Source organism: Littorina saxatilis, linkage group LG12 (assembly GCF_037325665.1).
Source record: "Littorina saxatilis isolate snail1 linkage group LG12, US_GU_Lsax_2.0, whole genome shotgun sequence".
Classification (NCBI taxonomy): Eukaryota; Metazoa; Mollusca; class Gastropoda; order Littorinimorpha; family Littorinidae; genus Littorina; species Littorina saxatilis.
The window spans coordinates 80,575,160-80,588,848 of record NC_090256.1 but is presented as its reverse complement, the minus strand read 5'-3'; the positions used below and the strand labels follow the sequence as shown (position 1 = coordinate 80,588,848).

At 42.6% G+C, this 13,689-nt stretch overlaps 2 long non-coding RNA genes across 2 annotated transcripts; one reads left to right on the top strand and one right to left on the bottom strand.

The window, feature by feature from the left end:
• Positions 1-725: 725 nt before the first annotated feature.
• On the bottom strand, positions 726-2,385 carry LOC138982895 (uncharacterized). The gene is made up of 2 exons (XR_011460997.1): positions 1,456-2,385; positions 726-1,386 (listed from the first exon to the last, which is right to left on the bottom strand). It is a non-coding gene; the product is annotated as an uncharacterized lncRNA (long non-coding RNA).
• A 4,909-nt stretch (positions 2,386-7,294) lies between these two features.
• On the top strand, positions 7,295-10,821 carry LOC138982896 (uncharacterized). Its single transcript, XR_011460998.1, has 3 exons — positions 7,295-8,362; positions 8,735-8,906; positions 10,327-10,821. It is a non-coding gene; the product is annotated as an uncharacterized lncRNA (long non-coding RNA).
• The last annotated feature ends 2,868 nt before the right edge of the window (positions 10,822-13,689 follow it).

Here is a 13,689-nt window from a genome sequence, read left to right as displayed (position 1 = left end):
TGTGTACCCTGAAGTAAATTAGCAACTGTTGGAAGTGTATACCGAGCTGCCAACTGTTACGATTTTGGCGTAGCATGCTACAATTTTGATTCTTGCTACGCTGCTACGATCAACAGTAAAAAAATACGATTTTTTGTTTGTTTTGTTTTGTGTGTGAGTTTAATCGAAGTTCTAGCACATGCCACGGTACCAAATTCTCTGAAAAAGTACTACGGCTACATCTGAGTTTGAGTTCTTGGCAGTGTGTATTGTTACTGTATCAGTATGAATGTCATTCTGATTCAGTAATATAAGTCTCATGTCTGGATCTTTGGCTGTTTTGCGCGTCGTGCACATTTGCTACTCCTGTTTTGGAAATGCTACTCCAAATGGCTCTGGATGCTACTCCTTTGCGTGATGGGGGGGTTGGCAGCTCTGTGCCACTGTTCATTTGAAAAGTTACGTTTCAACTTTTTTTTAAACAAATTGGGAAGACTGAACCCAGTCCAGTTTTGACCATGTTTTGTGTGTAATTTTTTAAGCCTTTTCATTCAAATATGAATGAATGGCCTCCGCTCTTAGATTACTTGATCATGCTCTGGCCTCCCTAGCTCATCAGGGGTTTATACTGGTGGAGGTTAGAATTTCGCATTGAATAAATGTCAACCCTAATTTGTCGTTGACGTAATTTTTCTGTGTATGAACAATATTCCTGTCAATAATGCACAATTTTTTTTTTTGGGGGGGGTTGCTATTTTTTCTATATTTTCTTTAAATGTGTACCCTGAAGTATTAGCAACTGTTAGTAGTGTATGCCACTGTTCATTTGAAATGTTACGTTTCAACTTTTTTTTAAACAAATTGGGAAGACTGAACCCAACACTAGACATTAAAATAAACAATTGTGAAAGCTGAAATGTGTTCTTTTATAATTGTAATAACATAACGTGCGTTTATTGTATTTGTTGTTCTGAATATTACTCTACCACATATAAACAAATTACAAAACAAAAAAGACTCGAGCTTTAACCGTAAATGGTTTATTGGACCTTCAACAAGAAATTCAATTCAATTCACACAAAAAAAGACAATCCGCAGACAGTACCAATGACTAAACTGTTACAGAATAAAACTATGGCTTGAAAATGAATGGAAAACATAATAGAAACCAATCTCGATTACACAAAGGCACACAATAATTACAAAAATAGTAATAATTATAATAAAAGTGCTCAATTATTTGCAAACAAAAATATATACATATATCCTATTACTAAATAAAATTAAAAAAACCGACTTACAATACAACGGCAATTGCATATTTCAATGGAGCAGCATAATAAAATAAAAAAGCAGAAACGTGTCAAAATAGACCGTAAAAACAAAGCATAAGTATTGTCACCCTACCTTCTGTCACAAAGCACACACAGCGTGTGTGTCATCATTATGTGGTTAGAAATACTATTGTCACCCTACCTTATGTCACAAAACACACACAGCGTGTGTGTCATCATTATGTAGTTAGAAATAAACATGTCTAAGATTTGTGTGTAAAGGAATGTATTTTCTGCCATCGTTCTTTGCTCACCCTTTTGAACCAAACGTGAAAAAAAGTTTTAAAAAATCAATTGAAACACGCGGGAAAAAAATGTCACTATTACGAGGGTTCCCACCAAGAGTCAGCATAAGGGTCTCGCCACATGTATGTGTGTGTGTGTGTGTGTGACATTCATGTCTTTAGACTCACACAGCAGGAACACCAACACACGAAATCAGTTATGCAAATCAAAACTTTAGTTACCAAACAATCATAATTATGTATGAAACACCATTGAAGACACGCACACAATTTCACAAGAACTGAACTAAGCAACGAAATTGTTTGTTGAAAACAAGTCATCGAAAATGCATGTAGTATTAAGGCTTCGTTAGTTGAAACCCTAACGCTCTTTTTCTCAGTCTTGTGTCTGCAGAATCTCTGGCCAAAGGATTTTACAACTGGTTTTCATCCATAGAAGGTGGGCACTGTGTACCTGACTACATAGAAGAACACAAACGAAAAGAAAAAGTGAACCAGAACAAGAAAGTAAAAGAAATGGTCAAAACAGAAATGGAAATGACATTTGGGTCTGGTGACTTTCATTCAAGCAGACTTGTTGAGCTCACTGAAATGGGAAGAGAATCTGCGTCTGTGATTTTTTTGTTTGTTTGTTTGTTTGCTTAACGCCCAGCCGACCACGAAGAGCCATATCAGGGCGGTGCTGCTTTGACATATAACGTGCGCCACACACAAGACAGAAGTCGCAGCACAGGCTTCATGTCTCACCCAGTCACATTATTCTGACACCGGACCAACCAGTCCTAGCACTAACCCCATAATGCCAGACGCCAGGCGGAGCAGCCACTAGATTGCCAATTTTAAAGTCTTAGGTATGACCCGGCCGGGGTTCGAACCCACGACCTCCCGATCACGGGGCGGACGCCTTACCACTAGGCCAACCGTGCCGGTGCGTCTGTGATCAATCGTCTTGCTGAAGAAAGGATGTGGAGCACTGTTAAAAACTACCTCAACAGTTTCACGCATTTCTTGGATTATATGGAGTCTGTGACACCTCCAATTGTGGACAAAGAAACAGTGAATGCAACAAAAGTTAGGCTAAGAGGATGCCTTTACACAGTTGCCAAGTTTTCCCAAGAAGAACTGCAAAAGAGAAAAGTTAAGGACCGCAAACGACTGGTTGATTGGGCCCTAGTCTGCAGCTACAGAGACAAAAACATGGCTGAAACCTTGATAACAGAATTCAAGGAGAGAGATGCTGACTTTGCAATGAAAATACAACGCCACATCCTTCTTCAAATCGCCCTTCAGAATGGCAAAAGAACGGGAACTTTTGTGGATATGACAGATGAAGGGTTTTAGAAGGGAAATCCTTCAAGGTGTCTGGTGCCGCAGGTGTGTTTGTTTGTTTGTTTGTTTGCTTAACGTCCAGCCGACCACGAAGGGCCATATCAGGGCGGTGAATGACGTTGATAGACTGTGGGGAATGAGAGTGACTGTGATGGGATCAAAGATCGCATGCTGTTAGTTGAGTAAGCTGGTGATGTAACATTTGTTTTCCACCAAAGGTTATTTATTTGCTGTTGCTTTTCGGGTCCAGCGGACTATAAAAGGCCAAATCAGGACCCCACAAGTTCTTTCTTTCTTTATTTGGTGTTTAACGTCGTTTTCAACCACGAAGGTTATATCGCGACGGGGAAAGGGGGGGAGAATAAAAAAATTGCTTCAGGGTCTTGCAACGTAGTACAATATATTACCTTACTGGGAGAATGCAAGTTTCCAGTACAAAGGACTTAACATTTCTTACATACTGCTTGACTTTCTTTCTTTTTTTCTTTGGTGTTTAACGTCGTTTTCAACCACGAAGGTTATATCGCGACGGACTGCTTGACTAAAATCTTTACAAACATTTATATACAATTAACACTTAAACAAGGGTAAAAGGAGAAACAGAATCCGTTAGTCGCCTCTTACGACATGCTGGGGAGCTTCGGGTAAATTCTTCCCCCTAAACCGCGGGGGGGGGGGGGGGGGGGGGGGGGGAGAGACGACTGGTGTGATGATATTGGGGATGATATTATATACTTTGACATAGATGACACCCCATGGCTATTTGGTTGCAGACTCTGTGAAAGGAAATTTCACGTGCGGTGTGCACCATTCGACATTGTGGAAGACTCCATCATGGGGGACGAGCAGTTCATGTGTCCGAGTTTTCGGGAGTATTTGTAAGTACCAGACATCTGCTTGGGGGACTAGTCTCTAAAACCTTGCTTTGGTTGTATTGTTCACTCCCGAAGGAAATGACTACCTGGGGGAGGGCGAGGGGGAGGGAGAGGGGAGCAGTGGGTCATACTGTTGACTCCTAAAGGAAGTGATGATTGGAGATGGGAGATTTGCGAGCAGCTGGTCGTCCTGTTTGCTCCTGAGAGAGAAATGTACATGGGAAAAAAAAGAGGGGGGGGGGCTTTGGTATCAGGATCAGGCACATTTTTCATGCTTTTAACATACTGCACTAATGGCCAGTAATGAACATGACGGACAATAATTGGACTTTTACATACCGAAAAAAACGTACGAAAAAAGGTGTTTGGTCGTACTGGGTCGTATTGGACACACGCCTCTGTCGTAAGTACTACCAGGGTTTTACGAAGCTCGAGCCTATCATATAAGAAAGGTTATCAACCACCCTTTCATGTTGTATAACAGACTGCGATGGTTCTTTTGCAGGAGCACACCAGTAACGGAGTTTGTCCCAGAAGAGTACGAACCTGAGCCAGCCTCTTGCAGTTCATCAACTTTTCACTGATTCTTTGACAATAAAGACTGACAGTATTTTGTTATTTTTACTATGGCTGCACATGACAACAGTGCCTCATCTTCTGGTTTTGTTAGTCTCAGGATTCAAGGATTGCAAATTTCACATCCAGATGATCTTACGTGTGAAGAAACACTCAGCATTTCTGATGACATTGTGGTAACTGAAAAATCCCAAGACACCAAAGATGTAGCAACACATTATGACAGTACAACAGATGTGTCTGCTGATAGTGAAGATTCGTGGCATCCAGATCAGAGCAGCTCGAGTGACATTCCAGATCTCAGTCCACCAATAAAGAAAAAGAAAGCTTTGTCCGGACTTTCAGAACCAAAGAGATGGCAAAGGCCCAATAGTGCAGAACTCAGAATGAAAGGGAAAGCCAACAAGGGGAGAAGAAAAGACAAACGGAAAAACGGTTAAAAGTGAGAAAGAAGCAAGGAAAATGGGTAACAGATGTATGTCAGCATTCTGTAAACGCGTATCATCAAGAACATGTGATACAGTCACAGAAGAACAAGGAAGTGACATCTTCAATACGACTTTTGGGGCCAGTTGGATTGGAAACAACGGAAAACGTTTGTTGCTTCTCTAGTTCTTGTACAAAAGAAAAAGGGAAAACGACCCAAGAGCAGAAGGAGTCTGACCTACACGTACCATCTCCGTGTGGACGGTGTAAAACAACACGTGTGGAAAAACATGTTTCTGAGCACACTGGGCCTACGTGAGTAGACAGTGCTTTTGTTTGTTTGTTTGCTTAACGCCCAGCCGACTACGAAGGGCCATATCAGGGCGGTGCTGCTTTGACATATAACGTGCGCCACACACAAGACAGAAGTCGCAGCACAGGCTTCATGTCTCACCCAGTCACATTATTCTGACACCGGACCAACCAGTCCTAGCACTAACCCCATAATGCCAGACGCCAGGCGGAGCAGCCACTAGATTGCCAATTTTAAAGTCTTAGATATGACCCGGCCGGGGTTCGAACCCACGACCTCCCGATCACGGGGCGGACGCCTTACCACTAGGCCAACCGTGCCGGTAGTGGACAGTGCATTCATGGGCTAAAGCGGCAATGGAAACAGGCATCCACAGTCTACGTCTCCAAAAGCGGACTCACCAAAGTTTGACGAGGCCATTGCATTTCTGGAGTCCCTGCCAACATTACCGTCACACTACTGCCGGCAGAATACAACCAAAGCGTACTTACAGACAGACATCCAGTCCAAGACTCGTCTGTACCAGCTGTTTCAGGGATACTGTGACTCTAAAGGCGAGAAGCGAATTTCCAGGCAAATCTTGATGAAGGCTGCTAGGAAAATGAACATTGGGTTCTGGAAACCCAAGAAAGACCAATGTAACCTTTGTGCAGCCTACGCATTGGGAAACTGTGAAGAGGAGTACGTCTCCCACCTGAGGCGAAAAGAAGACGCCAGAGCAGAAAAAAACAAAAGACAAAAGAAGCTGTGAGGATACGACTTCCGGTTATGGCTGCTGTTAGATAAGCAGGCCCAAGTTCCAGATCTGAATCTATTTCAATCATAATCATGCCGAATCCATCCCAGTCTGCAAAGGCGAAGACAGCAACACGAAACCAATGTGTTGACGCAATGATGAAAGGCCAGAGAAATGAAGATGAGACCCCGAACATGGAGAACAACTAAATCTTGATGGCTATAGAGAGATCGGCAAAGGAGGTGAGAGCAGACATTGTGACATTGTCGGACCACGTTACCAAACAGTTAACAGAAATCAAAACTGACATTGACTTTCTTTCTTTCTTTATTTGGTGTTTAACGTCGTTTTCAACCATTTAAGGTTATATCGCGACGGAAAACTGACATTGACGAGTTGAAAAAAAACCCCAAAGATCTAGAGAAAAAAAAAACGTGGAGTTTCAGGGGGTTGTCACAGGTAATGTATGTAATTTTTGTGAATTAGAAAAAGATACAGTTTATCATTATTTGTGGCAATGTGAACATGTCCAGGTTTTTTGGACTGAATTTGAAAAATGTCTGAAAGAAATATGTTTTAACTGTGACAGACTCAGACTTACACCAACACTGGAAATATTGAACCATGAAAACCACATGAAAACAGACGCTGGTTTTGATTATATTTTAATAACAGCAAAGTTTTTTGTTTACAAATGCAGAATAAACAAAATTCGTCCCCACATGCAAAAGTTCTTAAGAGAATTATATAATGTGTAGCGAATTGATAAATACGCTCACAATATTCTCATGAAACAGACTCAGTTTATTAAAAAATGGATTCCGTATCAACAGCTAGTAACGGTTGGATAAAGACGAGTGATGTACATTATTACAATAGTCAATGTATTTCTTTCTTTCTTTATTTGGTGTTTAACGTCGTTTTCAACCGTTCAAGGTTATATCGCGACGGGGAAAGGGAGGAGATGGGATAGAGCCACTTGTTAATTGTTTCTTGTTCACAAAAGCACTAATCAAAAAATTGCTCCAGGGGCTTGCAACGTAGTACAATACCTTACTGGGAGAATGCAAGTTTCCAGTACAAAGGACTTAACATTTCTTACATACGGCTTGACTAAAATCTTTACAAACATTGACTATAATTATTCTTATACAAGAAACACTTAACAAGGGTAAAAGGAGAAACAGAATCCGTTAGTCGCCTCTTACGACATGCTGGAGAGCATCCGGTAAATTGCTCTGAAAATGTAAGAAGTAACTGAATATCACATGTGTTAGTTAGTTAGTTAGCTGTTGCTTTTCAGGTCCAGCGGACCATAATAGGCCAAATCAGGACCCCACAAGTTAATCATTTCACATTTTTTTTATTAAAACAATTCTAATACATAAAATCTGTAACGTCACCGGAAGGCAACAAAAAAGTCAAAGCAAAACCCTATATGTCAAATAACTTAGGTAGTTTTAAAATTCAAATCTTAAAATAAAGACCAGGGGCCGGTTTCATATACCGCTCTTATCCTAACTTAGGAGCTCTTAAGGGGTCAAGATGGGGTTAAGAGCAAAGTTAAGATAGGTGCGTTTCACGGACCGCTCTTTGGCCAAAGAGCGCTCCTATGTCGCTCTTAACATAGGGCAGCCCCCCCCCAGCCCTAAGTTAGGTAAGAGCAGACAGAAGCGCCCCCAACTTGCAAGGGAGATAATTTTAATCCTAAAAATGGCGGCCGTAAATGAGACTGTGAGTCGACTCGACTCGTGCATCATTTTGCGATATAACATGCGCCATCAACACATTTTCGTCACCGCACGGATCCGCGGAATGCCCAAGACGATAAGGATAGTGCCGCACGCTTTCATTTGTCAAAGCATGGACTCCTCTTTGAATTATGTTGACAAGAGTGTGGACGGTATGCAGTTTAGCACTTACAAGCACCCGCGAAGACTATGATTGCACCGTTTTCTGCGTGATTGATGTCTGTCAGTCCATGCACGGCGACATATTCTACATGAGCAAGGAAACGAGTCTTCGCTGCATCCACCGAATGTATATTCTGCCTTGCACGACGAGTGTGAACCCGACAGGAAGCGGCTAACCACACGTACTCGTGAGCAATTCCAGATAGCTTGTACTTGTAGTGCACTTTTTCGGCGTGTTTGTGGTGCTGTTTACACACATTTTCGAACAACAGTCTATCAGTCAGTCAACGAAACAAAACAGCACGAGTATAATATCAACAAGGAAGGATGCCACGCCGTGACGGCTTCTATAGGCATTGAAGTAGTTGGTGACGAACATCTTTGGACCGTGTGTCGTGTTGTTCTATGGCCAGGGTGTGAAAAGGGTACCATGATTTTAAATGAGAGTTGGGTGTGTCCTGCAATCCAAGCACCTCTGGGCTTGTTCATATACGGTGACATTGGCTACATCTTGACACCCTGAATACTCAGTCACACCCTATATCTACAGCAGTGCTCCAAGCAGGTTAACTCAACACGTGAACTAGACACGTCAGCAAGACACGTCAGCATTGTTTCCTGTCATGATGAAAAAAGGTAATGTTTGGAATAGATCTAAAGCATAATTGATCGAAATGTTCCTTTCAAGGCATGCTACTTTTCAGATTGTGTTTGGGAATGTTGTTGCAGAAAATGTCAAGGTTATAAAACAGCTTGCATGAGAGAGAAAACATTAGAGCAGAAAAGGCATGTTTGAAACTTAAATGGGTTGTTATTGTTAATCAGCACCATATTATATACTGACTGTGCTCGTTGTAAGTTTGACTTGGTAGCTGTGCTGACAGTGTTGTCTTAGTATCATCTGCACTGCAGATCTGTGCAGCGTATTCACCTGGTAATTGTAAATGCATACAAGCAAACACTGAAACATTCAGCAAACGCTCATAATTTTCTTTCTTGTATCACCAGAGAATAAACTTCATCATCGTCTGGCACCACCATGCTCTCCTCCAGTGTCATCTTCTACCCGTGGACACTAACATACAGTTACCAAAGCAAGGGCAGAGACAATGAGGAATGCCAATGAAAGCATAAGTCTTAGTGAACGTGGTGTGCAAGAAAAGACTGGACATCATTTCAGGTAAATATGTTATGCTTGTAATATGATACTCATTCAGTCATTGACAATTCTGTAGAACATTTGGAAAACAAAAGAAGAGGCGTTCTGGGATCACATAGTACTAACTTGTGTAAGGCCAAAAAAAAAAATAGGTGTGGTTACGGTAACATAGCCAAAAAAAATAGGGTAGGTAGGTAGGCAATCACTTTTTTTTTTTTTTTTACTTTTTTTCCTAATGTGTACAAATTAAATCTACTTGACAGGGAAATAAGTGTGCGACTCGGGCGCTTTCGCTTTCATTGCGTTTTTTGCACTGGTTTTTTTGTTTGTTTATTTTTTTTGTTGACAAATGTAATAAAAAGTTATAGGATCGGCCCCTAAAAATAGGGTAGGTCGGGTTACCGTAACCACACCTATTTTTTTTTTAGGCCTAATAGTAGTAGTATGCATACACATTGAAAGAGATGTGTCAAAACGTATTGTTCTCACACACAGTGACACACACACAAACTGGACAGTGAGTAAGAAGAATGCTGTTTCAGTGTTTGACTTCTTTTTTAAACTTTTATCTGAAACTTTGACTTTAAATTTTACTACTCCTTGATATCAACAAAACTGATTCTTAAGTGACAATAACTAGTAATTTACTAGTACTAAAAACATGTATTTACACTGTTATTGTTAACGTGGGGGGGGGGGGGGGGCATAGATTGTGAGGAGAATAGAACATGCTCTAGGGGATTTCAAGAAATTGTGCTAATTTGTAATTCAGTTGGTTTGTTCCATTTCCTGAATTGTTAGCCTTGTCTGATTCATTTTAAAGGACTGAGTCATTGCTGATATACAGAGCTTTCTTTTAATTGTTTAACCCCTCTAAATTAACGCAAGACCTCATGTTTTTTACTGCTGAAGCGATTGACACCTGCATCAGCAGTAATGGCAGAACACAAAGTACAAAAGTTAACCAAAGAAGACACCCTGTTCTGGACAGATAATTGATGTTCTTCTTCACGTATGTAAACGTTGCCAAAGCGCTTTGAGCTGTGAAGAAGCGCTATATAAATGTTCTATTTTCATTATTATTATTATTGTGTCTATCCTGAACTTGAGTCGATTTTTAAGTGGTACTTTGTGTTTTTTCGGGTCAATTTTTGGGGGATCCTTTTTTGAGCAGCGGAAGAGTGTGCCACATTTCCAAGTGAAGTGCCTTTAATGGCGTAGAAAGTTTGAACAAAATGATTCGGGAGTGATTTTTTTTTAAAGTACACAATTTGTACAGATAAAATGGTTTGCTAAGTGTAGTATGAATAAGAGCAAGTTTTAGAATTACTCACTGTCTTCTCTTTTTCTTGTAAGATTATGTGGTGAAACTGCTCTGTTGCTAACATTTAATACAAGAAACCTTCTGCTCTTATGACTATGTTGCTGTTCCTTGTTCAAGGACCTCTACCCACACACTGATGCTGACACTCATTGAGGGGCCAACTACCAACACTGATTGTGATACTCGCTGAGGGGTCGACTACCAACACTGAGGCTGACGCTCGCTGAGGGGCCAACTACCAACACTGATGGTGATACTCGCTGAGGGGTCGACTACCAACACTGATGGTGATACTCGCTGAGGGGTCAACTACCAACACTGAGGCTGACACTCGCTGAGGGGCCAACTACCAACACTGATGCTGACACAACACTGATGCTGACACTCGTTGAGGGGTCGACTACCAACACTTAAGGCTGACACTCGCCGAGGGGCCAACTACCAACGCTGATGCTGACACTCGCAGAGGGGCAAACTACCAACACTGACCCTGATACTCTCTGAGGGGCCAACTACCAACACTGATACTGACGCTTGCTCAGGGGCCAACTACCAACACTGATGTTGACGCTTGCTCAGGGGCCAACTACCAACACTGATACTGACGCTTGCTCAGGGGCCAACTACCAACACTGATACTGACGCTTGCTCAGGGGCCAACTACCAACACTGATACTGACGCTTGCTCACGGGTCAACTACCAACACTGATGTTGACGCTTGCTCAGGGGCCAACTACGAACACTGATGTTGACGCTTGCTCAGGGGTCAACTACCAACACTGATGTTGACGCTTGCTCAGGGGCCAACTACGAACACTGATGTTGACGCTCGCTGAGGGGTCGACTACCAACACTGATGGTGATACTCGCTGAGGGGTCAACTACCAACACTGATGTTGACGCTTGCTCAGGGGCCAACTACGAACACTGATGCTGACGCTTGCTCAGGGGTCAACTACCAACACTGTATGTAGTGGCCACTGTGTAACGTCCCTTGCACAAAACAACAAATTTTATATTTAAAATGGTTAAAGGAATTTTTTAAGCATTTACATTAATTATGCCAGGAACAGTCTGCAGACACAGAAGTATACAGTGGTTTTGTCAATATTAGTTAGCAGTTAAAACATGTCCAACGTTCATATTCTATTTCTATACTACCTGTCAACAACAACAAACTAAGCAAACGCGTTTGAGGGCAGATCATTTTAATCCCGCAGTGGGGCACTGCGGTTATGAAATTAAAAGCCCCTCCTGTTTTTGGAACCGCAGGAGCTTTCTAGTTTGCTGTTAGGTAGATTTTTGGTTCCTCTTTCCTGTCATGCTCTCTTTTTCTTCATGAATTCTTTTCTTTTTTCTGCCTTCTTGCTCATTCACCTGTATTTTTTCCAAAAATCTCTTCTCTTGCTGCTTGTCTCGCGATTCATGTATAGTTTAATCTGTTAGTGTTCTGATGTAAGTCCAGCAGTAGATAGGTTAAGCCTATTTTAACATACTGGAAACTGGTAATCTTCCAGTAGGTATTAATTTAGTTTTACTAAAGCCTGCTGGGACACAAGTAATGGGTTAGTTCATTTGTAAACAGGAATCGCTTGACAAGTGGCCCCCTTCATCCCCCCCTTCCTCGTCCTGATATGGCTCTGCGTAGTCGGCTGGACGTTAAGCAACAAATAAACAAACAAACAAACAAAGATAATTTTAATGAGGCCATTTATTGTAAAACCAATTATAAGACTGAAAAGGCCATTCATTGTCATATGTTATATAGAAAACAGATTTAGTTTACGCGAGGTACTGTTTATAAAATAGAACCTACAAGACTAGCATCCCCAAAAATCAAATTCGCAAAATCAAGTTTAACGTGTTAAAATCGACATATACTGTTCAAAAAAAGAAACGCATAGTTGCTACTTGCCAAATTTGTTTTATTTTTCGGAAAAATTAACAGAAAATCCAATATTTAGATTATTTGTTTGAAATTTGGTATGGACACAGTTGAATGCACACACAGTTCATTTGCATCTTCAAATCAATCAGTCAATCAATACGATTGGGTGCCGAGGCTGTCAAGTCAGTAGGGGGTGTGACTGCCTTGAGCAGCAACAACTGCCCGGCACCTTCTGGGCATGGACTGGATCAGATGCCGGATATCTTGCTGTGGGATGGTGTCCCACTCCTCCTGAAGTGCCTGCAATAGATCGCGGTGATTTGCCGGCGCTTCTTCTCGCCTGTGCACACGTCTGTCCAATTCATCCCAGAGGTGTTCTATCGGGTTCATGTCTGGCGACATGGATGGCCAGGGAAGCACCTGGACATGGTGGTCGGTGAGGAACTGGGTGGTGAGTCGTGCTGTGTGCGGGCGAGCGTTGTCCTGCTGGAATATGGCATCCTGGTCAGCCAGAAGAGGAAGGGCGTGTGGGCGCAGAATTTCCTCCACGTATCGCTGGGCAGTTATGCGCCCTTGGACGTGCACCAGGGTGCTCCTTCCAGCGGTATTGATCGCCCCCCACACCATGACGCCTCCACCACCATGAACGGGTGCCTCATCCACACAGTTGGGCGCGTAACGTTCGTTTACTCTCCGGTAGACCCTCCTCCGACCATCATGTCGCTGGAGCAGGAAGTAGGACTCGTCGCTGAACCACACGTGTCTCCAGTGATTCCGGACGGTCCAGCGAAGGTGCTGGTTGCCCCACTGCACTCGGTTGTGGCGATGGCGGCGGGTGAGGACAGCTCCTCTGTGAGGTCTGCGAGCTCTCAAACCAGCTTCATGCAGGCGGTTCCGCACGGTCTGATCCGATAATCGGTGTGACCCGGGGAGAGCCTGGACAGAAGATGAGGCCGACAGGAAACGATTCCGGAGGTGGCGGAGCCGTATGAAGCGGTCGTGAGCAGCAGTTGTCGCCCTTGGTCTTCCCGCTCGTGGCAAGTCAGCAACGGAGCCAGTGGCTTGAAACCTGACCCACAGTCTACTGATGGTGCTCTGGGACACGTGGAAGTGCCTGGCGATTGCACTTTGACTTTGGCCTGCTTGTAAACGACCCAATGCAATTTGGCGGTCTTCTCTGCTCAATCGGGCCATCTTTCGTCGCTGAATTGTCGTCTGATTTCTTTGTGGCGAACAATCCGCTTTTATGGGTTTTGGAAGACATGGTGGGAGCTCAATATTCCCCGAGTTTCACGAAATTACACTGAAGCATGACGAGTGGTCATGCCAAATGAGCAATTTTGACATTGTAGCCACTGATAACGCATGCGTCACGTGCAGAGCTCACTTGTGGCAATGGACGAAAGGTCGACGACCAGATAAACATTTTCTGCAGTTTGGTGGATATCCTTGTAGCCATATAACTAACTTAACCAAATATTACAAGCTATGCGTTTCTTTTTTTGAACAGTATACTATCAAAACTGCTGAAAGGAAACCTGTTGTGCATGTTATTAGAAAGAAAAATTAAATATGCATCCAAACAGTCAGC